The sequence below is a fragment of the Adiantum capillus-veneris genome, chromosome 3 (genome assembly GCF_014529385.1).
Source record: "Adiantum capillus-veneris isolate H3 chromosome 3, ASM1452938v2, whole genome shotgun sequence".
NCBI classification, from domain to species: domain Eukaryota; kingdom Viridiplantae; phylum Streptophyta; class Polypodiopsida; order Polypodiales; family Pteridaceae; genus Adiantum; species Adiantum capillus-veneris.
Window position 1 is genome coordinate 13763137 of NC_140933.1, and position 24977 is coordinate 13788113.

At 39.0% G+C, this 24977-nt stretch overlaps 1 pseudogene; it reads right to left on the minus strand.

Annotated features, from left to right (window-relative positions):
* Positions 1–13673: 13673 nt before the first annotated feature.
* LOC147460529 (uncharacterized) lies at positions 13674–14690 on the minus strand (annotated as a pseudogene).
* Between the last annotated feature and the right edge of the window lie 10287 nt (positions 14691–24977).

Here is a 24977-nt window from a genome sequence, read left to right on the forward strand (position 1 = left end):
TCTTCTTTAAAAACCATCAATTAGCTAGTCATTGGGCTAGTTGAGCCAAAAAAAATAATTAAAAAAAAAATATAAGTATATTATGGCCCATGCGTATGTAAATATTTCTTTATATATAGGGCCTAAATAAAAGATTTTTTCATAATTATTTTGGTATTTATTTAAATATTTCTACCTAGGTGTGTGTTATTTATACTCTGTACATTGCCTCACCATTACCACAATTTTTCCTTACCATTTTTCATACTCTTTATTCCATATAGAAATATTTTCATGTAAGCTTCTCTTATATTTGGTGTAACTCCACCCCAACAAAAATCCAAAAAAACTAGTTTTATTTATGTGTATATTTTTTCACTATTTTGATTTTTTCCTTCCTACATCTATTTTGTTTTTTTCTAAAAAATTAGAACACCAAAAATATTTATCTTTTTATGGTAGCCTCATAATGAGAGAGATTTCTTTTGACCCCTTTATATTTTTTCCACTTATATTATTTATATTTGACATGTACATATTTTTTAGACCCCTCAATATTTGATTTTCTTAGTTGTACTATTCACTTATATCCTAATCTCAACAATATCTTCAATTATAGACCTACCAAATAAGGTCAAGGGTAGGTGGCATGCATACATGCACTATGGAGGGCTCACTCTTGGAGGTATTCAAAAGAATCATCCAAAGAAGGACCCCACAAGGACCTTTGCAGTGGAAAAAAACGGTCGGTTTTGCTAAATTTTTAAAGTTCACTTGCTCTCCGAATTTGAAAAGGTGATACAAACAAAAGTTGTAGCTCGTGGGCTGAACTTTTGCCTCAAATTTTTTTCATATTTTTTTGAGCTACGAGCTGTGAGCTATGATTTTTTTAGTGGACCCCAGTTTTCCCATGCTATGCAGCCACACTCTCTCTTCCACTTTATCATTTTCTCTTTCACACACACTTCTCCACTCATCATTGAGCAGCACGGGAGCCTTGAAGGGTGTCTAGAGGTTGCTCTTCTTGTTGCCCGCCCCGGACCGCCTCAACGCAAACGGACTTCATAAACGGCTTCTACGCCGTAGGTCAAATCCGGTTGCGTTTTTCTACGGAAAAAAACGCAAACGGACTTCGGAAATGGCTTTTATGCCTACCGAAACCATTCGTAGTCCATTAGGTAGTCTTAAGGCAATTTCAAGAGCATGTATGGCAAGCTGTAGGTCAAACGGACAGAAGAAACGTCAAATACACAAGCCGTAGGTCAAATCCGGTTGCGTTTTTCTACGGAAAAATGCAAACGGCGGTCTTCGAAAACTGATTCTATGCCTACCAAAACCATCCGTAGTCCATTAGATAGTCTTTAGGCAATGTCAAGAGCGCGTATGGCAAGCCGTATGTCAAACGGATAGAAGAAACGCCAAATACACAAGCCGTAGGTCAAATCCGATTGCGTTTTTCTACGAAAAAACATAGAAATACTTCGGAAATTGATTCTACGCTTACCAAAACCATCCGTAGTCCATTAAGTAGTCTTAAGGCAATGTCAAGACCGTGTATGGCAAGCCGTAGGTTAAACGAACAGAAGAAACGTCAAATACACAAGCCGTAGGTCAAATCCGTTTGCATTTTTCTACGGAAAAACGCAAACGAACTTCGGAAATGGCTTCTATGCCTACTGAAACCATCCGTAGACGATTAGGTAGTCTTTAGGCAATGTCAAGAGCGTGTATGGCAAGCCGTAGGTCAAACGGATAGAAGAAACGCCAAATACACAAGCCATAGGTCAAATCCGGTTGCGTTTTTCTACTAAAAAACGCAAACGGACTTCGGAAATGGCTTCTATGCCTATCGAAACCATCCGTAGTTCATTAAGTAGTCTTAAAGCAATATCAAGAGCATGTATGGCAAGCTGTAGGTCAATGCATTTGAATTAACGCCAAATACACAAACCGTACGTCAAATTAGGTTGCGTTTTTCTACGAAAAAACGCAAACGGATTTCGGAAATGACTTCTATGCCTACTGAAACCATCCGTAGTCCATTAGGTAGTCTTAAAGCAATGTCAAGAGCGTGTATGGAAAGCCATAGGTCAAACGGACAGAAGAAACGCCAAATACACAAGGGATTGATCAGATCCAATTCGTTTTTCTACGAAAAAACGCAAACGGACTTCGAAAACTGATTCAACGGTTATCTAAACCATCCGTAGTCGATTAGGTAGTCTTTAGGAAATGTCAAGAGCGCGTATGGCAAGACTTGGTTATGCTTATTGTTTTATACTTATGCTTGTGTAATGTTGAATAAGTACTTGATCAACAGTTCTTGAATTCGCTCTTTAGCGAGAAACAGAGTGGTGGATTGTCGTATCTTTTGCACTCCTCTTTTGAGTAGTGAGAGTTGGTTTATGCTGCTTCAGTACATGTAGTAGTAGCAACTAACTCTCTCTGCACATAAGTGGAGTGCAATTGCTTTTGCACTTCTCCTGTGGATAGAGAGTGCTGCTTTTTGCTGCTACAGCACATGCGGCAGCATTCAGTACTTAAATCTAAACTTAAACTTAAATGTAAGATAAATATAAACTTAACTTAAACATAAACTGAAACTTAACTAAAATTGACGGCTATACCGATGCCTATACCGATGCCGATAGCGACGCCTGTACCGGTACCATACCGACGCTGATACCAACGCCTATACAGGCGTCTATACCGACGACGCCTGTATCCGCAACCCGCGGGCTCATTTCCGCGGACTGTGGTTTTCTTCTTCTCCTGCGCGGCGGCTTTATTTAGGGTACCTACCCATTCCTTCAGATCTGGTGACAGTTTCGGTTTGCGATGCTTCGGGGGTTGTCGAGCAAAGCTCAGGTATGTGTTTTTTTTGTTTTTTTTGTGTGTATAAATTTTTTTATTTTTGTTTGTTTTGCAGGTTTAAGATTGTTTTTCAAATCGTTTATACACACATATTTTGACATGTGAGTGCTTTTTAAATTTTTTATGTTTAAATATCATTTTTGATAAATTTTATAATTTTTAATTATTTATTTTGTTATTAAATATAAATAAATAATAACATTTTAAGTAGATTTTAGTTAAGTTTAAGTTTATGTTTAAGTTAATTTTATATTTATCTTAAATTTAAGTTTAAGTTTAGATTTAAGTTAAGTAAATTAAAATTCTAGATTTTATGTTAATTTAGTTTAGTCATACGACTTGCGGGTAACCTCTAATGCTTGCCGCATTACCTTACAGCTCGCCGGTTAGTGCTCAGAAGGTCCGCCTTGCGTAAATACACAATCTAAACCACTGAAAGACGCAAGGAGGACCTTCAGAACACTAACCGACGAGCCATAAGGTAATGCGGCAAGCATTAGAGCTTGCCCGCAAGTCAAGAGCACTAACCAACAAGCCGTAAGGTAATGCGGCAAGCATTAGAGCTTGCTTGCAAGTCATACGACTTGCCGGTAAGCTCTAATGTTTGTCGCAATACCTTACGGCTCACCGATTAGTGCTCTAAAGGTCCGCAATGCGTAAATACACAATCTAAACCACTGAAAGACGCAAGGCGGACCTTCATAACACTAACCGGCGAGCCGTAAGGTAATGCGTCAAGCATTAGAGCTTGCCGGCAAGTCATACGACTTGTCGGTAAGCTCTAATGCTTGCCACATTACTTGACGGCTCGTCGATTAGTGCTCTGAACGTCCACATTACGTAAATGCACAATCTAAACCACTAAAAGACGTAGTGCGGACCTTTAGAACACTAACCGGCGAGCCGTAAGGTTGTGTTCTGAGCATTAGAGCTTGTCGGCAAGTCATATAAATTGTCGGCAAGCTCTAATGCAAGCCGCATTACCTTACGGCTCGCCGATTAGTGCTCTGAAGGTCCGCAATGCGTAAATACACAAACTATGACTTGCCGGCAAGCTCTAATGCTTGCCACATTACCTTACGGCTCGCTGGTTAGAGCTTTGAAGGTTCGCAATGCGTAAATACACAATCTAAACCACTGAAAGACGCAAGGAGGATCTTTAGAGCACTAATCGATGACCCGTAAGGTCATGCGACAAGCATTAGAGCTTGCCGCATTACCTTACGACTCGCCGCTTAGTGCTCTAAAGGTCCACCTTGTGTAAATACACAATCTAAACCACTGAAAGACGCAAGGCGGACCTTCAGAGCACTAACCGGCGAGCGGAAAGGTAATGCGGCAAGGATTAGAGCTTGCCGCATTACCTTACGGCTCGCCGGTTAGTGCTCTGAAGGTCCGCCTTGCGTAAATACACAATCTAAACCACAAAAATACGCAAGACGGACCTTCACAACACTAACCGGCGAGCCGTAAGGTAATGCGGCAAGCATTAGAGGGTATGACTTGCCGGTAAGCTCTAATGCTTGCCGCATTACCTTACGGCTCGCCGGTTAGTGCTTTGAAGGTCCCCCTTGCGTAAATACACAATCTAAACCACTGAAAGACGCAAGGCGGACCTTCAGAACACTAACCGGCAAGCCATAAGGTAATGCGGCAAGCATTAGAGCTTACAGGCAATTCTTTCAGTGGTGGACCTTCAGAACACTAATCGGCAAGCCGTAAGATAATGCGGCAAGCATTAGAGCTTGCCGACAAGTTATACGACTTGCCGGTAAGCTCTAATGCTTGCCGCATTAATGCACCTTACGGCTCACCGGTTAGTTCTCTGAAGGTCCGCCTTGCGTAAATACACAATCTAAACCACTGAAAGACGCAAGGGGGACCTTCAGAACACTAACCGGCAAGCCGTAAGGTAGTGCGGCAAGCATTAGAGCTTGCCGGCAAGTCGTAGGACTTTCCGGTAAGCTCTAATGCTTGTCGCATTACCTTACGGCTCGCCGGTTAGTGCTCTGAAGGTCCGCCTTACGAAATACACAATCTAAACCACTGAAAGACGCAAGACGGACCTTCAGAACACTAATCGGCGAGCCCTAAGGTGATGCGACAAGCATTAGAGCTTGTCGACAAGTCAAGAGCACTAATCGGCGAGCTGTAAGGTAATGCGGCAAGCATTAGAGCTTGTCGGCAAGTCGTATACTTTCTGGTAAGCTCTAATGCTTGTCGCATTACCTTACGGCTCGCCGGTTTTTGCTCTGAAGGTCCGCAAGCTCTAATGCTTGCCGCATTACCTTACCGATCGTCGGTTAGTGCTCTGAAGGTCCGCCTTGCGTAAATACACAATATAAACCACTGAAGGACGTAAGGCAAACCTTCAAAGCACTAACCGGCGAGCCGTAAGGTAATGCGACAAGCATTAAAGCTTACCGGCATGTCGTATCGGACCTTCAGAACACTAACCGACGAGCCGTAAGGTAATGCGGCAAGCATTAGAGCTTGCCGGCAAGTCATACGATGACTTGCCGGTAAGCTCTAATGCTTGCCGCATTACCTTACGGCTCGTTGGTTACTACTCTGAAGGTCCGCCTTGCGTAAATACACAATCTAAACCCCTGAAAGACGCAAGGCGGACCTTCAGAGCACTAATCGACGAGCCGTAAGTTCATGCGACAAGCATTAGAGCTTGCCGGCAAGTCAAGAGCACTGACTCGCTAGCCGTAAGGTAATGCGGCAAGCATTAGAGCTTGCTGGCAAGTCATATGACTTGTTGGTAAGCTCTAATGCTTGCCGCATTACCTTACGGCTCGCCAATTAGTACTCTGAAGGTCCGCAATGCGTAAATACACAATCTAAACCACTGAAAGACGCAAGACGGACCTTCAGAACACTAACCTGCGAGCCGTAAGGTAATGCGGCAAGCATTAGAGCTTGCCGACAAGTACGACTTGCCGGTAAGCTCTAATGCTTGCCACATTACCTTACGGCTCGCCGATTAGTGCTCTGAACGTCCGCATTGCGTAAATTCACAATCTAAACCACTAAAAGACGTAGTGCGGACCTTCAGAACACTAACCGGCGAGCCATAAGGTAATGCGGCAAGCATTAGAGCTTGCCGGTTATGATATGTTTTGTTAAACTTAGTTTAACTTATCTTGGTTTAAGATTTGTTAGCTATATGTTAAGTTTATGGTAGATTAGTGCTCACTTTTTCACGTTATTATTTGATGTTAGTTATGAAAAGTTTTCCTTAAAGTTATTATTTGATGTTAGTTATGAAAAGTTTTCCTTAATTAGCACTTTATGATTTAAGGTTTGTTAGTCCTTGCTTATGACTCAAATGTGCATAAAGTAAGTTATTCAATGTTTACTTAGATTGAATATGGAGGAAAGAATGGCATGTCCTTGTATGCATTGCAAGCATGAGACCTTTCAAAAGTGAAAGATTTGTGATGAACACATACGTAAGAATGGCCTTTTTCCCACAGCACCAAAACAAGATCTACGTTTTCAGTCTCATGGCAATGAGATTGGTCACGAGTCTCCTCTCATAGATCTTGCCCGTACCTCACGGACGCAACAAAGAAGGCGAATATCGGACGAACCAACACCAATCGAGTCCACACCACAAACGCATGATCCTCCTCTCCAAGAATTTGAGATGGAAGAAATGTTGGAAACCAAGGTGTACAGGACTAGGGATGGAGCTCCTGTTATGGATAGGGCAGGAAAGGCCATACGATAGCGGATTTGACAGCTGTGCACTATCCAGTTTTCCCATACAGTGATGGAGCATTGGGATGCTCAGGACGATGAAAGAAAGAATTACATATCTGCTACCATCCATAGGGAGTTCAGGCCAACTGAGGGGTATGACGCAGTGACAAATGAATGGATCATGAGCGTGGAGATTCGGACGATGACCCATCGTCGATCATAGGCAAGGCATGCGTACAAAGCCAGAAAACCAAAGCTAGACTGGTTAGATGTAGAGGAGTGGACATCCATTCATCAAGAGCTACAGGAGCATCCTGACAGGTTTCAGTAGCAGAGGGACGTGGCCAAAGCACGCATGGAGTCTGTTGGATCATCGCATCTCGGGAGTGGAGGATACGACACTTTGCGATATGAGTTCGTAAATGATCTAAGCTACTTATTATTATTACATGTATATGTTAAAGTCTTGTTAATCATATAGTTACATTTTTCTTAATTGTAGGAGCTCGCCATGAAGCGTCCTCCAGACAGTCGGGAGGAGAAGTATGCTTATAAACATGGACTCATCACTCTACTCAATCAGCTCTGTAGGATGAGGGAGAGGCGATTGATTGGGAGTCATCGCCCACATCATGATTTTTATATTATTATTTATGTACATATATTGCTGGCAGTGTTATGACATTCATGAATAGTTTTGTATTTTGTATACAGATTTAGGATTTTGTTTATGGTTATCATATGTTTGATGTTTATAGTTATCTTAAAGTTACGCAAATTTGTTTATGGTTACACAAGTACGATAATGTATGTTTATGGTTAACTTATGGTAATGCAAACAATGTTAACTTAAGGTTGATGTTTATGGTTACGCAAGTTTGTTTATGAATAACTTCGTTCGTTCATGTTTATGGTTATAAAATGAGGTTTATGCTTACAGACAATTATGTTTACGCAATGATGTTAACAATTTATGGTTAAGTTTATGTACGCAATGATGTTTATGTCGGTTGTGCTTGCAAGTCTTTGTATGATTTCTTTAGGGTACTTTTTATAGAGAAGTGGATAAAATCCACTAGGTGGAGTACGGTTGGTGTACTTCTCCTTTGGGCAGACAATAAGTGCATATTGCTTCTGTAATTTATGCAGCAACACCTGCACTTAATGTCTGCCCAAAAAAAAATTGTAGGTTCAGGCGTCAGTATAGCCGTCTGTATAGTCGTCTATATAGACGCCGATATGCGCATATGTATAGACGTTGGTATGCGCCTTTGTACAGGCGTCAGTATCATCCTATGTATATGCGTCGCTATGCTCCTCTGTACAGGCGCGGTATGTGCCTATGTATATGCGTCGGTATGCGCCTCGGTATAGGCGTCGGTATGCGCCTTTGTATAGGCGTCGGTATTTTCCTTTGTATAGGCGTGGATATCTGCCTCGGTATAAAGGTCTGTAAAGTATTTTAATTCCACCACTTATACCGACGTGTATACAGTTGTTACGATATCGACGCTTATTTCAGCGTCTATACCGACATTGAGGATTTAAAATTCTTTTGTACCCGCGTCGTTATATCCGCGTGGCATCACTCTAGGGCTATCTATCTTTCCATTGCACACTAAGTAATACACTCTCTATTGTGTGCCTTGAGCTTCCTTCGTCTTCTCCAAGCTGTGTGCATTTCTGCAACCCTAATTCTAATAAATATATGGCAACAAATCCCCAAGGAGGATATTATCCTCCTCATCAACATTGAATGATGGCAGAAAAATAAAATTCAATGAAGGATTAACACATCCCTTTAATGGTGCATCATCTACTAGAAGCATTCTTTTGCATCAATCCCAAATTTTGTTGATGCAATAGCCAACGGTTTGAAAAGTGCTTTTACTCCTGGATTATCAGGGCGAGTGATTCTTGATTCTTCACATGATTAACATTGGATTTGTCCCCAAATCATAGAATGGAAACATTTCTCCATCCTCTGTCTCTAGAATCCTGATGATGTCCATTACACGTGTATCATTAGCAGTTGACCATATCCCAACATTGAAATTACTTAGTAGGGTCTTTAAAAACTCAATGTGTCCTGGTCGTAAAACAATATACTCATGTTGAAACTATAAGCTCTTCATTTTTTGGACTTGTGCCAGCATCGTCTCGAAAGAAATCCACCCAAGCTCACTATTATAGTTAGCATTGGTCTGTCATTGGATGAAAGGTCCAAATCACCATGCACCAGATATTGAGCTACCAAAATGTTCTAGATGGATTCTTCTTTTGACCTTGTATATTTTTTGGAACTTGTATCAACTTCTATTCCCATAGAATTACTCTTCAATCTCTTCTCCAATGGCTACAATGGTTGACCTTCATGAACTTGTAGATTTTTGTCAAATTCTTCAAGAACTCTCTGGCTTCTATGGAGATCCATAGAATCCTCTACTTCCATAGCATCACTCTTGAAAGTCTTCTCCAATATGCAAGGTTGACCTTCAGGAACTTGTAGATTTTTGTCAACTTCTTCAAGAACTCTCTGGTGACTATGGAAATCCATAGATTCTTTCTGTCATAATAATCAATATCTAATTCTCCTAAATGATTTTCTCATGTTAAACTGATCATTTAATATGGGGAAGTGCCAGGGGAGAAAAAGCTAGAATATTGGTTAAGCTAGCAGACCGGCCACCACATTAGGGATCCAAAGGAGGGAAAATAGGGATCCAAAGGGGGGGGCATCTGCAAAAGAGCCATGTGCAACAATGGCTAAAAAGACCCTAAGGTTTAGCCCATTAAGATTTCCAAAATGCTAAGGTTCCAAAATTCAAAGGTTGTGTCCAAAGGTCAACCATAGGGGAATTGGATGCTTTGTGTGTGTCCAAAAAAGTCTTTACACATCTCTACTTAGGAGGGGGCAAGCCTTGCTTGTAGGGGATGAGAGAGAAATCCACACACACACACACAAGCTCCCTTTACACAAAGGGAATGAGAGACACATGTTAGCTCCCTAGCCTAGATGCCCACAAGGTGTACCCAATTTCTATTGGATGGCCTTGGAGGTGGACCAATGAGAATTAGGCTAGAGTAAATCTAGTTTAATTAATTTAAAAACACTTAATAAAAGAACCAATGAGAATTAAGTCCTCTAGAAGACTATTGGACAGTCTCCCAAGGGGCCCAATGAGCATTCAGCAGCCCAATGGCTTGCCTGATTCCTATTTGCCAGGAGGCAAAGGGGTCCAATGAGAGTTTAGTTAAATTATTAAATTACCTAAAGCTCTCACAAAAGGGGAAAGGTGGACACATGTCAAAAGGCTATCACTTATGCTCCTTAATTGTCATTGGCTAGCCCTAGGGAGGCCCATGTCAAAGGTGGACACATGTCAAAAGGCTATCACTTATGCTGCTTAATTGTCATTGGCTAGCCCTAGGGAGGTCCAATGAGAGGGTAGCAAGAGCGAATAGCAAGAGGGGTCGACCAAGAGAGAGAGAGAGGGGGACTGATTTTTGCAAGGCATTCACACACACACACTCACACAATCTCATGTGTGAAGAGAAGAAGACTCTCTCTCCTTCTCAAGCTTTAATGGAAAGCTTATCACCTACTCCAAGCTTGTGAGAAGGGAGGCCTACACCAACAAATCTTGGCTTTGTGATGCAAATCCAACCAAGAGCCAAGCTTCAATGCATGCTCATCTCCTCTACCATGCTAATTACTAAGCTAAGCTATGCTAATATGAGTGATTATGTGAGGAGATGTACATATTTCTCGTAAGAATACTCCTTCTTCCTCTCAATCTACTCTCATACCCTGCTAGCTCTCACCATCTTTGAAGGTGTGTGAGGTCTTGGGTTTGAGACCAGGGATAATTGATGTTTTGTTTGCTAAGTGTTTTGCTTAGTGTAGGAAGCTTTCATCTTCATCGCACTAGCTAGTCTTGAAGGAACACAAAGAATTGTATTGTACAATGTGTTGCTTGATGGGAGAATCCATAATACAAAGCCTTTTGGAGGGGGGACCGGCTCCATGCAAATCCGGTCCTCAACTTTTGTCAATAGCTTAATTTCTCTCTCTTTTGAAAGTATTGTTCATGCTATCTAACTAGGTGTTATGCTTTTTGTTGCTCTCTCCACCCAAGCACTCTTGTAATTCTCATTAGGAATCTATTCTAATGAAATGCCCACTATGTTCATGCTAATTTCCGCTACACACAAGTTTTTAGGCCATTAAATGTTACACTTTCGCAAAAGGTTCGCTGTCTTGAAAATCATTTGTTCCAAAAATCTCAGGTGAAACTTTGTCACCTACAATCTAAAAAGATTCAGAAGCTTGAAAATCTTTTCTAACAACAATCTCATGTGAAACTTTGTCTATCGCAATATTGTGTTGAAGGACCACCCTAAAGGGCCTTATGGTTGCATGATGGTGAACTTTGACTACAAGGTGTTGATAATAGGTTTCTTGAAGGAAACCACATTTTACTCTATGCATAACGGTCATAGAGTGAAATTTTTAGGTATCTTGAAGACTGTTTTGGAGCTTAAAATATGTCTTTTATGGTCTTAGGTCCATAAGGGGTTTTCTTTGTAGGTAATTTAAAATAGAAAAAATATATAGTCTTGGAACCATAGGGTACTTTATACCCATTAGACCCTCTACATTGGAAAAAATTAGACTTAGAATTATAGGGTGTTTTCTATATGATCCTATGACCATCATGTGCTTTGTTCTAAACCTGAAGGACCGCAAGCTCATGTTTTTGCACCTCTATATTGGCACTCTATGTCCCTACGGACATAGGGGCTCTCACTATGTTTTCTAGGACATGTGATGTTGATCATAGGTAGGTTATAAGTTTCCCTATATTCTAATGAGAGATTCTATGGCCTTAGGGCCATAGGGTACCAATGTACCAATGTACATGCTCAAGGGCCATATGTTGTCCTCTATTCCAATGAGAGATCCTATGGTCCTAGGGCTCCAAGGTGACCATGTAAGTGCCATTGAATGGCCTAAATTCTCATTTAGAGATTTTACATTGATCCTAGATCACCCTCTAGCCCTAGAGCCATATGTTTCCCTCTATCATAATGAGCGATCATATGGGCCTATGTCATAGTGTGCCAATGTATAAGGTCCAGTGCCATAGGTTGCCCTGTATTGTAATAAGAGATCCTATGGCCCTAGGCTACCATGATGCCCATGTAGGTTCCCTTGAATGGTCTAAATGCTCCTTGCAAAATTTTACATTGACACATAGGCCACGTTGTGCTAGGGCCATAGGTTGTCCTCTGTTTTGATGAGAGGTCTTATGGCTGTAGGGCCATAGGGTGACACTCCATAAGTTCAAGGGGCATAGGTTGTCCTCTATTCCAATTATAGGTATTATGGCCCTAGGTCCATAGGACTACCATGGTGCATATTTAGGTGCCCTTGAATGGTCTAAATTCTTTTGAGATGATATACATTGACACCTAGGCCACCATCAAGCCCTAGGGACTTAGTGTTGGGGTTCATCAACACAAATCTCTCTCAACAACATGTTCTCAAACAGAGAATAAACACTTACTCCATGATCAAACTCAACAGAAGACACATTTAGATAACTTCAGAGTAGCAAACAGAACATAGAAAAAAGATCAGACATAGCAAAGAACACCATGGATAAAGCTTCTCGCATTCCCCTACTCAGGACTCGTCCCAATACAAGTACCAATTAATGGTTATAACTATCCAACCGAAAAATGTTCTTGACATAAAATATCAGACTCAACAAAATCCGACCTAACCAAAATCTGACCTAGCAATATTCCGACCTAGTGAATATTCAGACCCAGCAATATTCCACAAATAATCCGACTTAGCAATATTCAGACTCAGCAATAATCAGAGTCAACAAATATCTGGATGACCAAATGTCAGAGTCAGCAATATTCAAAGCAGCATCCCAATTTCAGACTCAACATATAATATCCAGTCAAGACATGGCATGTCCCGGTGGTGGATTTCATAGAAATCCAACTTGGATCCACACATCCCTTGATCAAAGTCAAATGCCTTACCTATTTTCCAAAAAATCCCTAGTTACTATACAGCATAAAGTATAGTGCCTGGAACCTAATCCAAGATATACAAATACACCATATAGCACTATGAAAAACTCAATGCTAGGATCTTCATATAAAGTAAAGTGTAGTGCCTGGTACTGAAACCAAGGTACACAAAATACATCATAGAGAGAAACTAAACATCGCCCAAACATTCCCCAAAAATTTATGTCACAAGAGAGCTCATAGAAAATGAACTTATGAAACCAAAACTGAATAAGTATGTCTATTCTCCAAGAGCATGAATTAAACAATAGCAGAATCAACATTTACAACCTCTGAAACATGAGAATCCGACTCTGAAAATCAAGTTTTTGCAATCCAAGCACCAAACTCTGAATATCTTCTTGTATCTTCAAACCTTGTTGAATTCAAAAAATTTCATATTCAGCCTTCAACAACATGTGCATAAAGACATAATGCTCCCAACATCCAAATAAAAAATGATCCACATGATCCATAGATATTTGTTCTTCAAAATCAAGCAGTTTAAGTAAATTTGAGACAAAACAGCTGCTTCCATATGAGACAATCGTTCCACTCAGCAAACTCTGTAATTTTGTCATGAAAAACATCCAAAATATCATCTCCCTTTGATTTCCACTTGAAATTTGCAAAATCAGGAAAAAAAACCCTCTTTGAGTGATCATCAATCTGCAAAATCTGATTTAAACAATATGAAATATGGATCACTGAGTCATCAAATGCAACATCTTGCATCTACAAAGTCTGATTTGCAACTTCAACATTGAGAAAATTAGCAATATGCACTTTAGACATAGAAATCTGATCTCAAAAAACTCCAAAATTTTGCATATCTGCAACTTTTGAGATTGAGAATAATCTCATAAAACCGGTATGCATCTCCATAATCAAATTTAGCCACCAATATGAAGCAAATAACACTTCCAACAAATCAGATTTCACGTGATAATAATGACCTAGAATTGGTTCAAGATAAAAAACCTCTTTGCAACCATCAAGCAATGCTTCTTCAACATCTACAACATCGTAGGGCACTGATACTTTGCTTCAAAATCTGATTTAGGCTCCAAAAACCCACTTTCCTGATTTTTCATATTCAAGAAACAATCAATTTGATCTTTCTTTCGTTCAATTTGAATTGATTTATAGCTATAAAATAGAGTATTAGCATCATCTTCACACAAATTTTGCAGACCTACATTAGTCTTCTCAAGTTCCTCCTCAAAAACATCATAAAAGTTTGAGTTTGGTTGTAAAACAAATAAATCAATAAACTCCTCCTCAATCTGAGCACTTTCAAGATCATTTTCAGCTACAAGAAACTCCATAAACACTTCAAAAAAATTTGAATCAACGCCTTGCATCTCAGCTTGCTCTTGACATTCCGCATGCTCAATGTGATATGTGAGACCTTTTCGTGATTCATCCCTATTTAGATTGGAACAACAATCAATCTGCTTCTTCCAATTCTCTGCAATTGAAGCATATTCTTGCTTGATATCTACCTGTGACATCAAAATTTGTCCTTCGAAACATTCAAAACCAAAATTCTAATTCTCTTGATCATCCGCAACATTTGGCATAATGGTCTGATCTTTTGTCTGAATTTGTTGATCATCAAAATCAGCATATGTAAACTCCTTCAATGTTCCTTCAGCACCTTGTGGAAACATTTTCACATGTAGGGATCTGTTTGGTGGAGACTCCTCTTGAATTGATATGTTTTCCAAAAATTTCTCCTTAGCAAATCTGATTTTAGGAAATTTGATTTCCAGCAATTCCTCCTCTGCATTCATCTCACTATCTACCTCTTTCAGTGAGCTTTGAATAACATGAACAACATCATGGTTATGTATGACATGCTTCTCCCCACAAATAGGGTAACAACATTTTCCATATGCAAACAACATAAGTTTAAGCAATGGATCTTCCTCTTCCACTCCATGGGTATACTCTAATGGTAGGTTAGGGGTATCTAGGGGCTTGTCTAGGCTCTTTTGGCCAACCTCCTTTTGCACCTCCTTCTCCTCCATCTTTGGTATCCCTACTTGATGGATTATGGGCTCCATGCTCCATACATCATCATCGTCACTCAAATCACCTTCAACTCATTCTCATATGCATCCCTTAGCTTCTCACATGCTTTCTGCAACTTGAAAACCTTCTTTCTACTAGAACATGATTTTTGCCTATCCCCTTTATGATCATCTAGCCATTCATATTCATCTCCAAGTCATCTTCAAAATCATCTAGCTTCTCTAAGACTCTTTCCATTTTGTTAAAGGAAGTTTCTTTATGCAATTTGTGGCTAATTTTATGAAGTTTTGTGCACAAATCCACCATGCACCACTTCCTACAAGAATCTCTCTTTGAGCACTCATCAACTACACACAGACAATCATCCACTTCATGCTTCTTACTCATGCAAACCTCACATTTATTTTTCTTCCTTTTATCCCCCATAACATTCACTTCATTAAAATACAACAATCATGTTTAGCCCTCAAGATCGATGCACCACACCAATCTAAGACCTATTAAATTTGTTGAACAAAGAGCCACTGATGTTGTACCGGGATCCACATAGTCCATTTAATTGGTTTCTTGAATTGATTGGAATATTTTAGTTTAGTGATGTATTTATATGTTTGGAAAAAATTGGTAAAAGATATCATTCTTGAGTTTGTTTGCTTTGACAGATCTAATTTTCAACATCAGATTGAGCATTAGATTTCTATGTCTGATTTCAAGAAATTGTTCTTTTGCCTCTGCAAAATCATCCAAATTTTTGCCATTTTGCACAATCTAAATCTCTAGCACCTTGTTGAATCTGTGCAGCCTATATCTACAACACCTTGTTGAATGTGTACAGCCCAAATCTGCAGCACCTTCCTGAATCTATGCAACTTGAATCAGCACTTATAGCAAAAAAATTTGAATTTTGAATTTGCAGCAACGCTCCTAATCAAACATGATCTGCTGCTCCTAAATTTCCGCTCCTCGGTCTAAAAATTTCTCCTTCGGGATAGGTTCTTTCATAGCATCATTACTCTTGTGGAACAAACACGTCGACCTTGAATGCACACACAGAAGGTAATCAGACCCAGCAAACATACCATTATAGTAGGTAATCAATAAGACAAGAATATCAGACACAAAACACAAACAATTGCAGTAGGTTCACCAAATGTGTTGGCGAAACCTTCAATGGCCCAGCGGGATCGCCAAATGTGTTGGGGTTCATCAACACAAGAATCTCTCTCAACAAACATGCTCTCAAGCAGAGAATAAACACTCACTCCATGATCAGACTCAACAGAAGACACAGTTAGATAACTTCAGAGTAGCAAACAGAACATAGAGAAAAGATCAGACATAGCAAAGAACACCATGGATAAAGCTTCTCTGGCATTCCCCTACTTAGAACTCGTCCCAATACAAGTACCAACTGATGGTTATAACTGTCCAACCCAAAATGTTCTTGACATAAAATATCAGACTCGGCAAAATCAAACCTAATCAAAATCCAACCTAGCAATATTCCGACCCAGCAAATATTCATACCAAGCAATATTCCGCAAATAATTCGACTCGGCAATATTCATACTCAACAATAATCAGAGTCAACAAATATCTGACTGACCAAATATCAGAGTCAGCAATATTCAGAGCAGCATCCCAATTCCAAACTCAACATATAATATACAGTCAACACTTATATTTCCTTCTATTCTTATGAGAGAGATCCAATGGCCCTACGGCCATAGGGTGCCAATGTAGAAATTCAAGGTCCATAGGCTACACTCTATTGTAATGAAGGATCCTATGGTATTAGGGCCATAGGTCTAACATGATACTCATGTAGGTGCCCTTGAATGGCTTAAATGCTCTTTGAGAGCTTTTACATTTATACCTAGGCCACCCTATGGCCCCAGAGCCATAGGTTTCTTTTTATTCCAATAAGAGATCATATGGAGTTAGAGCCATAAGATGTGAATGTGTAGCCTAAGGGACAAAGGTTGCCCTCTCTTCCAATGAGAGATCGTATTTCCCTAGGGCCATAGGTCTACCATGGTGTCCATGTAGGTGCCCTTGAATGGCCCAAATGCTAGTTGAGAAATTTACACTAACAATTAGACCAGCCTCTACCCCTAGGGTCATAGAGTGTAAATTTATAATCTCAAGGGCCATGGGTTTACCTTTATTATAATGAGACATCCTATGGACCTAGGGCCATAGGGATGCCATGATGCCCATGTAGGTACCCTTGAATGACCTAGATGCTCTTTTATACCTTTTACATTCTCACCTAGCTCACTCTCTAGCCCTAAGGCCATAGGTTGACCTCTATTGTAATGAGAGATCATATGTCCTTAGGGCCATAGGATGCCAATGTATAAGCTCAAGGGCCATAGCTTACCCTCTATTGTAATGATAGATTCTATGGCCCTAGGGCTGTAGGTTGTCCTCTATTCTAATGAGAGATCATATGGTGCTAGGGCCTTAGGGTGCCAATGTACAGGCTCAAGGTCCATAAGTTACCCTCTAATCTAATGAGATATCATGTGGCCCTAGGCCCATAGGGCACCATGTAGGTTCCCTAGAATGACTTAAATTCTTTTTGAGAGCTTTTACATTGACACCTAGGTTGCTCTCTAGTCCTAGGGCTGTATGTTTTCCTCTATGCTAATGAGAGATCATATGGCCCTAGGGCCATAGGGTGTTAATGCATAAGCTCAAGGACCCTAGATTCTAGTCCATTGTAATGAGAGATCTTATGGACCAAGAGCCATAGGAATCAAGAGCTTTAGGTTTCCCTCTTATCGAAAGAGAGATCTTAATATGGTCATAGTGCCAAAGTGTACCAATGTATAAGATCAAGCACCATAAATTGAGAGTTATTATGACCCTAGGACCTTAGGGCTACGATGGTGCCCATATAGGTGCTACGATGGTGCCCATATAGGTGCCCTTGAATGGCCTAAATGCTCTTGGACATTGACACTCTATAATTTTTTGGGACACATGACATTGATCATATGTTTCTTGAAGAGAATTACATAGGTACTCTCTTTATGTGTCTTGAAGACGTTACGAGAGCTTAGAATACACCTTTTCATGGTCTTAGGACTATATGAATAAGATTTTTTAGAGGTATAAAATGGAGAAAACTTTATAGCCTTAGGCCTATAGGATGCACCTCTATATTTACACCATATGACCCAAGGGTGATAGGATTGCTAGAGCAAAGAGTGTTGATAATAAGTTTCTTTATGAAAACCATATTTCATCCTATGGCTCTGTGTTGGTATTTTTAAGAATCTATAAGAGCCTAAAATATGTCTATCTTTGTCTTTAGGGCCATATGGATAGGATTTTTTTAGTATATAGTATAGAGAGAACTTTATAACCTTGGGATTGTAGTAGGGTACTTTTTGAATGTGTCACCCTATGGTCCTAAGGCCATAGGACATATATGGAGTACTATAAAACCTCAGGATTGTAGGGTAACTTTTGCATGCATAAAAAAGAGAGAACTCTATAACCTCAACATTGTAGGGTAATTTTTGCATGTAGCACCCTATGACCCTAAGGCCATAGGATGGTTTTTGTATGTACCAGTATATGGCACTAAGACCACATAGCATTTATGGATTACTTTATACAAGAAAAGAACTAATCTATAGAATTTGGACCATATGATATAGTTTAGTGAAACAACTCCTTTGTCTATTTACTTAGCATTATGTAGATCCTAATGAAAAAGGGTACCTTCTATGTTTGCTGGAGCCTTATTTCCCTAAGACCATAAGGTCGCTAAGGTGTCCATCAAGAGAATAGCATAATACATATGAAAAGTATCCAATGGCCCCAAGGATAATGGTGGACTAAGTGTCCTTCTAAAGAATCCATGTTGACACCCTTTCGTTGTGGAACCATAGAGGGTACCCTCTATATGATTTTTATGACCATAAGATTCTTTGTTTTGAAAGTAACGTATTGTAGCTTTGTTTTTATGTATTGGTATATTAGAGCCTTAAGGACCAATGGCCATAAGGGTTCATAATACCATAGATCATAGTTAGACAACCCTATGGACTTATGGCCATAGGGTGACAAAGGTGTCCGTTAACATTCTAATGTACTACAAGTGAACAATACTCAATGGACCTGTGAAATTCCCACTCGCCAATACCAAGATCGGGATGGGATCCTTGACAAGTCTCTAGGCCTAATAAAAATTAGAGTCTCTAAACAAGGAATAGACCTTTACCATCGACAATGACTTAGGTCTATAGCTCTAGACGAAGACCTAGTCCTGTCTCACAATGGAAACGGGACAACATCTTTAAAAATCCAAAAGTCTTTCAATCCTATAACTTCCATAAATTGGGCTAAGGTATGCTCAACCAACTTTTTTTCCCTTAACATATGTGAGGGCATTGCCGCTGGTGGACTCCTTTTCCAAGTGAAGAAGTTTTCTATACATTTTTAGTGTGCAGGGATGGATAGTTACCTGACTAATAAGGTCCACCCGTCCATGATTGACAACCTTAGTCATTCCCCACTTACCACCCGCACTCACACATGATTTCTTTGTTTTTCTAATTACTATCACATTGTTTTAACATTTATAATAATGGATTTCTTTCTTATTTTTTTGTCACAGTGATTCTTTCAATCAAGTAATAAAGACAACATTGAAAAACATTCGTTTAGCAAACAAACATATTTAAACTTAAGATAGGGTACTATCAATCAAAACATTGTCCATAATAACCATGACCAGTACTCTTCTTGTCTCAAGACCACCTAAGGGTGAAAAACAGCACCCATTCCTTTGTTCACAATCTGGGGTGGATAAACCCCCACCCAAGGTTTGGGGTGCTCATACACCAAACTAGTTGCGCATACAATCGGGCGGCTCCCCTAGGATAAAAACGGCATCCTAACTTATGTAGAAATATTAGGACATGACACGGAGAAGAAACTCATCGTTCATGGGGGTAACCGACTTATCCGTGGCTGGAGAGCCATCATTATTCATCAAAATATACCAAGGAGTCAGAGGTTTCTTAAGGATGATCAATCATATCTTTCCTAATTCAACCATCCTTAACCCAAAAAATTCTTTCCTACTTTATTGTTAGGAAATAAGACGTAGCTAAATAGATAATTGAGTAGATTACTTAATGGAGAGAGACAGATTTAGATACACGAGATTATAGAGTAGAGAGAGAGGGAGTACACATGATATACGTGGTTCACCCAATGTGGGCTACGTCCACGGGAAAGCAACCACGCAATGGCTTTAGTACTTCAAAACAAGAAGTAGTTTACAAAGGGATTATACCCTTAATGGAGCTCCCGCCTTACTTCACTCTCACCACCGCACACTCACCTTGTTGCATCAACTTCACACTCTATGAAATGTGTGTAGAAATGGCCTCCTTTTATAGGCCAAAAGGGTTGCCCTCTCTTATGAGAGGCAGCCATGTGTAGCCGCCCTTGTGTGAATAAATCCAAATTGGACCCTCCAATCCGCCCATGTGTGGCCGCCCTTGTGTAGACAAATCCGCTTTTGAATTCGGCCACCGCCCCCGAGGCCCCTAAAGTTGCCCTTGATTTTTGGCCGTGAAAATTTTGGTTTCTGGCGAGTGATTTTCCTTCACGCACGATGGCTTCTCCTCATAATGGGGGCCTTACAAATGTGCGCTTTTACTACAGAAAATTACAAGGGTAAATCAAGCTCCATACTTAACATTTATAAACAAATGCTCCTTGGTTTCTTGGAAGATGTCTTCCGTTTTGAGCCAGTTTTATTCTTCCTAATTTCCTTACTCCCTCTTCTACGTATGCAAATATGTTAATACTTTAAAAAAACCTCGAACTAATCAAAACTTACATTATGATGAAGACCCACCTGGGATTGGTCGGGTATTTGTTGCAGTACTGGGGCATGAATGCTCTCATCAGTAGCCCTACTACTAGTCCCGGATTAACGTCGTCGTGCAACACTCTAGCTCTTTTAGGAACACTACCCTCATCATCAAATGGAGGATTGGCTCGGGTCCTTTTTGGTGCCATGACTTCTTATCTTCATGAAAAAGAACGTTTATTTATTAGGTAAATCATCCAAAAATTTGACTTAACCTTTGTATTCAATCTAATTCCTCTTTTTAACCCAACTAAGGTTAAATTTGTATTCCTAGATGGTAATTTCTTGATCTAATAATTTCTTAAATGCTTATATGGACAAGATAACTTTATCATAGCTTCCTTAAGGATTTTCTAAGCTCTTATAATTTATACATCTTTTCTAATTTCTCCATCTTTATTAAGCTTGAAATCCGCTTGTTTTAAGCTTAATATTTATTATATTCATTTTCTCTTAAAGATTGCATTTTCTCAACTATAAACTAGTGGTCTACACTTACATTAGTTTTTCTAGTGACTTTTGACAATAGATTCTATTTATCCTAATTAATCTTTAAATAAAAATAGAGTTTTTGATCAATTATAACTACTTAAACTAACTAGCTAATTATGGTATGTTTATCACAAGTATATAATAGTATCTTCGAACTATGATAATTTTCTTGTAAATGTCAAAATTAGTTATCTTATTTTTCCTTTTTATTTTCAACTAAAATTAGTCTATTTAGGCTAAAATAAATAGCTATATTATTTTTTTGACATTAAGCTAATAATCTTGGTTTACTATGGATGTATACTAACTTTGATAAATAGGAGATAATTAACTAATTTGATTAACTAATTGTTTCTCTTTAATTTTCACTAAGACTGTTCTATTTTGACTTAAATAATTAGCTAAATTAACTTTATGATATTAAGATAATAATCCTAGCTTAATTATGATGTACATTAACTCTCCTGAATAGCATAGAATTATCTAACTTTATTAGCTAATTTGCCTCCTTTAAATTTCAGCTAGAATTAGTTTTCTTTGGCTTAGAGAAATGGCTACATTAATTTTCTTATCTTAAGGTAATATCACGGTTTATTTGAGCTTTATATTAAATGTAATAAATGTTTTCTCCTTTTTTATTTCAACTAGAATTAGTCTATTTTGGCTTAGAAAAAAAGCTAAAATATTTTTTTTACCTTAAGATAATTATCACGGCCTACTTACAATATAAACTAGCTTTTAAAACTATCACATAATTATCTAACGTGATTTACTAATTTCTCCCTTTCAGTTTCAGCTAGGATTAGATTGTTTTGGCTTAAAACAATAACTTAATTAATTTTTTGACCTTTAGATACTTTTAATGGCCTACTTACAATGTAAGATAAGTCTAATATAAATAGCACATAATTATCTAATTTGATTTACTCATTTCCCCCTTTAATTTGTGGCTAAATATCCTCAATCTTAATTTAAGTAAACAACAAAATATTAAGAGTTAAGAGGGTAATTTATAATTTAAAGAGGTTTAATCTTCTTAATTATTGGAATTAATTAATAAAATAGAGATAAATTAATATAATTTTGCTGATTAAAAAGGGATTAATCTAATTACCATTGATAATTAGCTAGAATTCTTTCTCTTGAGTTATTTTTGGATAGAGTTCTCTCTATGTGAGAGAAATGGCCAGGACTCCGAGTCTGAGTGAAAATGTGAAGCAAGGGGTCCTATTTATAGGTTCTTGGACACTCATAGGCTGAAAATGGCAGTAGCTTGCATTCTAAGGCAGCCCTACAGCTCACCTAGCACCCCCTGCTACTATTCATGTCCCTGGCAGGTCAATGATGACCCCTCCCATCACCTGCCAACTTTAGAAATTAAATTTGCTAAATTTTGACCTATTTTTTTACTTAATTGGTAAATATCTATAAAATATCTAAAGGCCTTAGTAAAATTCTATGCTTAAATTATTAATGCAACCATCCAATTTTTTCCTAGTAGATTAGTTTACATTGAATCTTCCTTAAGGACTAGCGGGTTTAGTTTTTGTTCGAACTTAATTCTGAAAATTTCTAGCCCTGAGTTTGTTGTGCTTAAGATTTCAAAAATACCATTTTTAACTGCTTTGCAGATAATGTTTTACCTGTTTGTATTTCCAATGTTTTCTCCTAAAGCTTTGAGTTCATTCCTTTGCAGCTAGAAAGGTGGAGACCTTACAATCACCCCAACTTAAGAATTTGAGATTCCCTCATCTCAGCTGCAATTGGGAAAGTCTTTGAGAAAAGAGGTTTCATCTTCCCAAGTGGCATCTTCGGTGGGATAATCTTTCCACTTTACCAAGTGTTACTAATTACTCTAAGAGCTCTTTCTAGTTTCAAGGATACAATCTGGTTGGAGTCTCCACAATTCCTTACTAATTGCTTGCTACTCCAATTTTCCCTAGAAACTCTCAGTGTTGATCCCATCTTAAAAACCTTCACAAACCAATTGTATCATCTCAAAAACCAGGTTAATTTTATTCTATAAAAGATTCACATATCCACCTTGTCAACATGAAGGTGCTTGGTCTGGCTGACCATTCAGAGAAATCAGTGTTTGACAAGTATTGTGTATTCCAGCTTTGCTAAATCTGAACGCGCTCGGTGTTTTCTTGTGATTCTGAGCAATCTGCATTTGGCACAAGCTTCCACCATTGCACCAGAGGCATCCCCTTTGTACTCTAACCTAGTTGACCACAGCATTATGTAAAGGGTTTTAAGAGGTATCATACCAAGAGTTCTTTTGGCTTCCTATTAGTTTCATACATTAATACTTCAATATCTAGGTCACTCATCAAGGAAGGCTATCTTGTGCACAAGGAATGTGAGTTAGTTTTTGGATAACTATCTCATTCCTAATATTTGAATTTTGCCTTCCTATTGAGAATCTCTTCCTCATTTGCTAGATCTACCCTTAATTTCTTGATTGAATGCTAACTTAACTTTAGATTTTTTAAGTAATTTTGGAAAAGAAAATAATGTATACCATTATAATATATAAGTAGCTCAAAGTTTTTTATTATCAATTTATAGTGGTTCATAAAATTTCATATTGTTACTGAGCTCTAGGATTGCTAATTGTGGCCAAACAAGTGGCCCTTTCATCTTCCTCGTTTATTAAATTTGGTTCTCCCATGATTGCATAAGCTGATCTGGTTCCTGTTGCTCTTCCTCTACCTCGTCCTCCATTTCTGCCTCCTCTTAGATTGTCTCCTTGATTTTGAGGAATGGCTCTAGCAGGAGTTCGAGGGTTTTGCTCGACATCTATTTCTATAGTGCCTCATTTGATTGCATTCATAGCACCTAGCTTTTGGGGAGGTCTTCTCCAAGTTCACTGATGCATCTACTCCACGTTGTTGATATCCTTGGTTGAAAGTGCCCCTAGCTCTTCCCCTAAAGTTATTAAATACATTATAGTTTCTTCTAGAGTTGGCTCCTTCAGCTACAAGAGGCTTGGCCCTGAGCTCCAGAGAGAGTCCTAGCTGGCATAGACCAAAGAATTCGTTCATCTTGATAGCCTAATGTGCAGGAGGGAGATAGCATTTTTTGATTTCCTTCTTCATTTTCTCCCAAGTCAGCCTACTCGTGGAATTATCTCTACAATGTTGCTTCCACCAAAGTTTGGCATCTCCACTGAGACGGAACATACCCAACATTGTTTGGTTTTCTTGAGCAGTTCCTACAGCTTTAAAATAGTCGTCCATAGCATCTAACCATGCTTTGGCATCTCGCTTTAAATTGGCCCTAGACGAAGACCTAGTCATGTCTCACAGCGAAAACGGGACAACATCTTAAAAAATCCAAAAGTCTTTTGGCCCTATAACTTCCAAAACTTGGGCTAAGGTATCCTCAGCCCAACACTTTTTCCTCCCTAACATATGTGAAAACATAGCTGCTCGTGGACTCCTTTTCCAAGTGAAGAAGTTTTCTAAACATTCTTAATGCGTAGGGATGGATCAGGTCCACCGATCCATGATTGACAACCTTAGTCAATCCCCACTTACCACCCTGCACTCACACATGATTTCTTACGGTTTCTAATTACTATCACATTGTTTTAACATTTAAAATAATGGATTCCTTTTTAAACTATTTGGCACAGTGATTCCTTCGATCAAGTATTAAAGACAGCATTGAAAAGCATTTTTTTAGCAAACAAGCATCTTTAAACTTAAGACAGGGTATTGTCAATCAAAACATTGTCCATAATAACCATGACCGATACTCTTCTTGTCTCAAGACCACCTAAGACTGAAAAACGGCACCCATTTCTTGTTCACAATCCGGGGTGGATAAACCCCCACCCAAGGTTCAAGGTACCCATACACCAAACCAGTTGCCCATACAACCA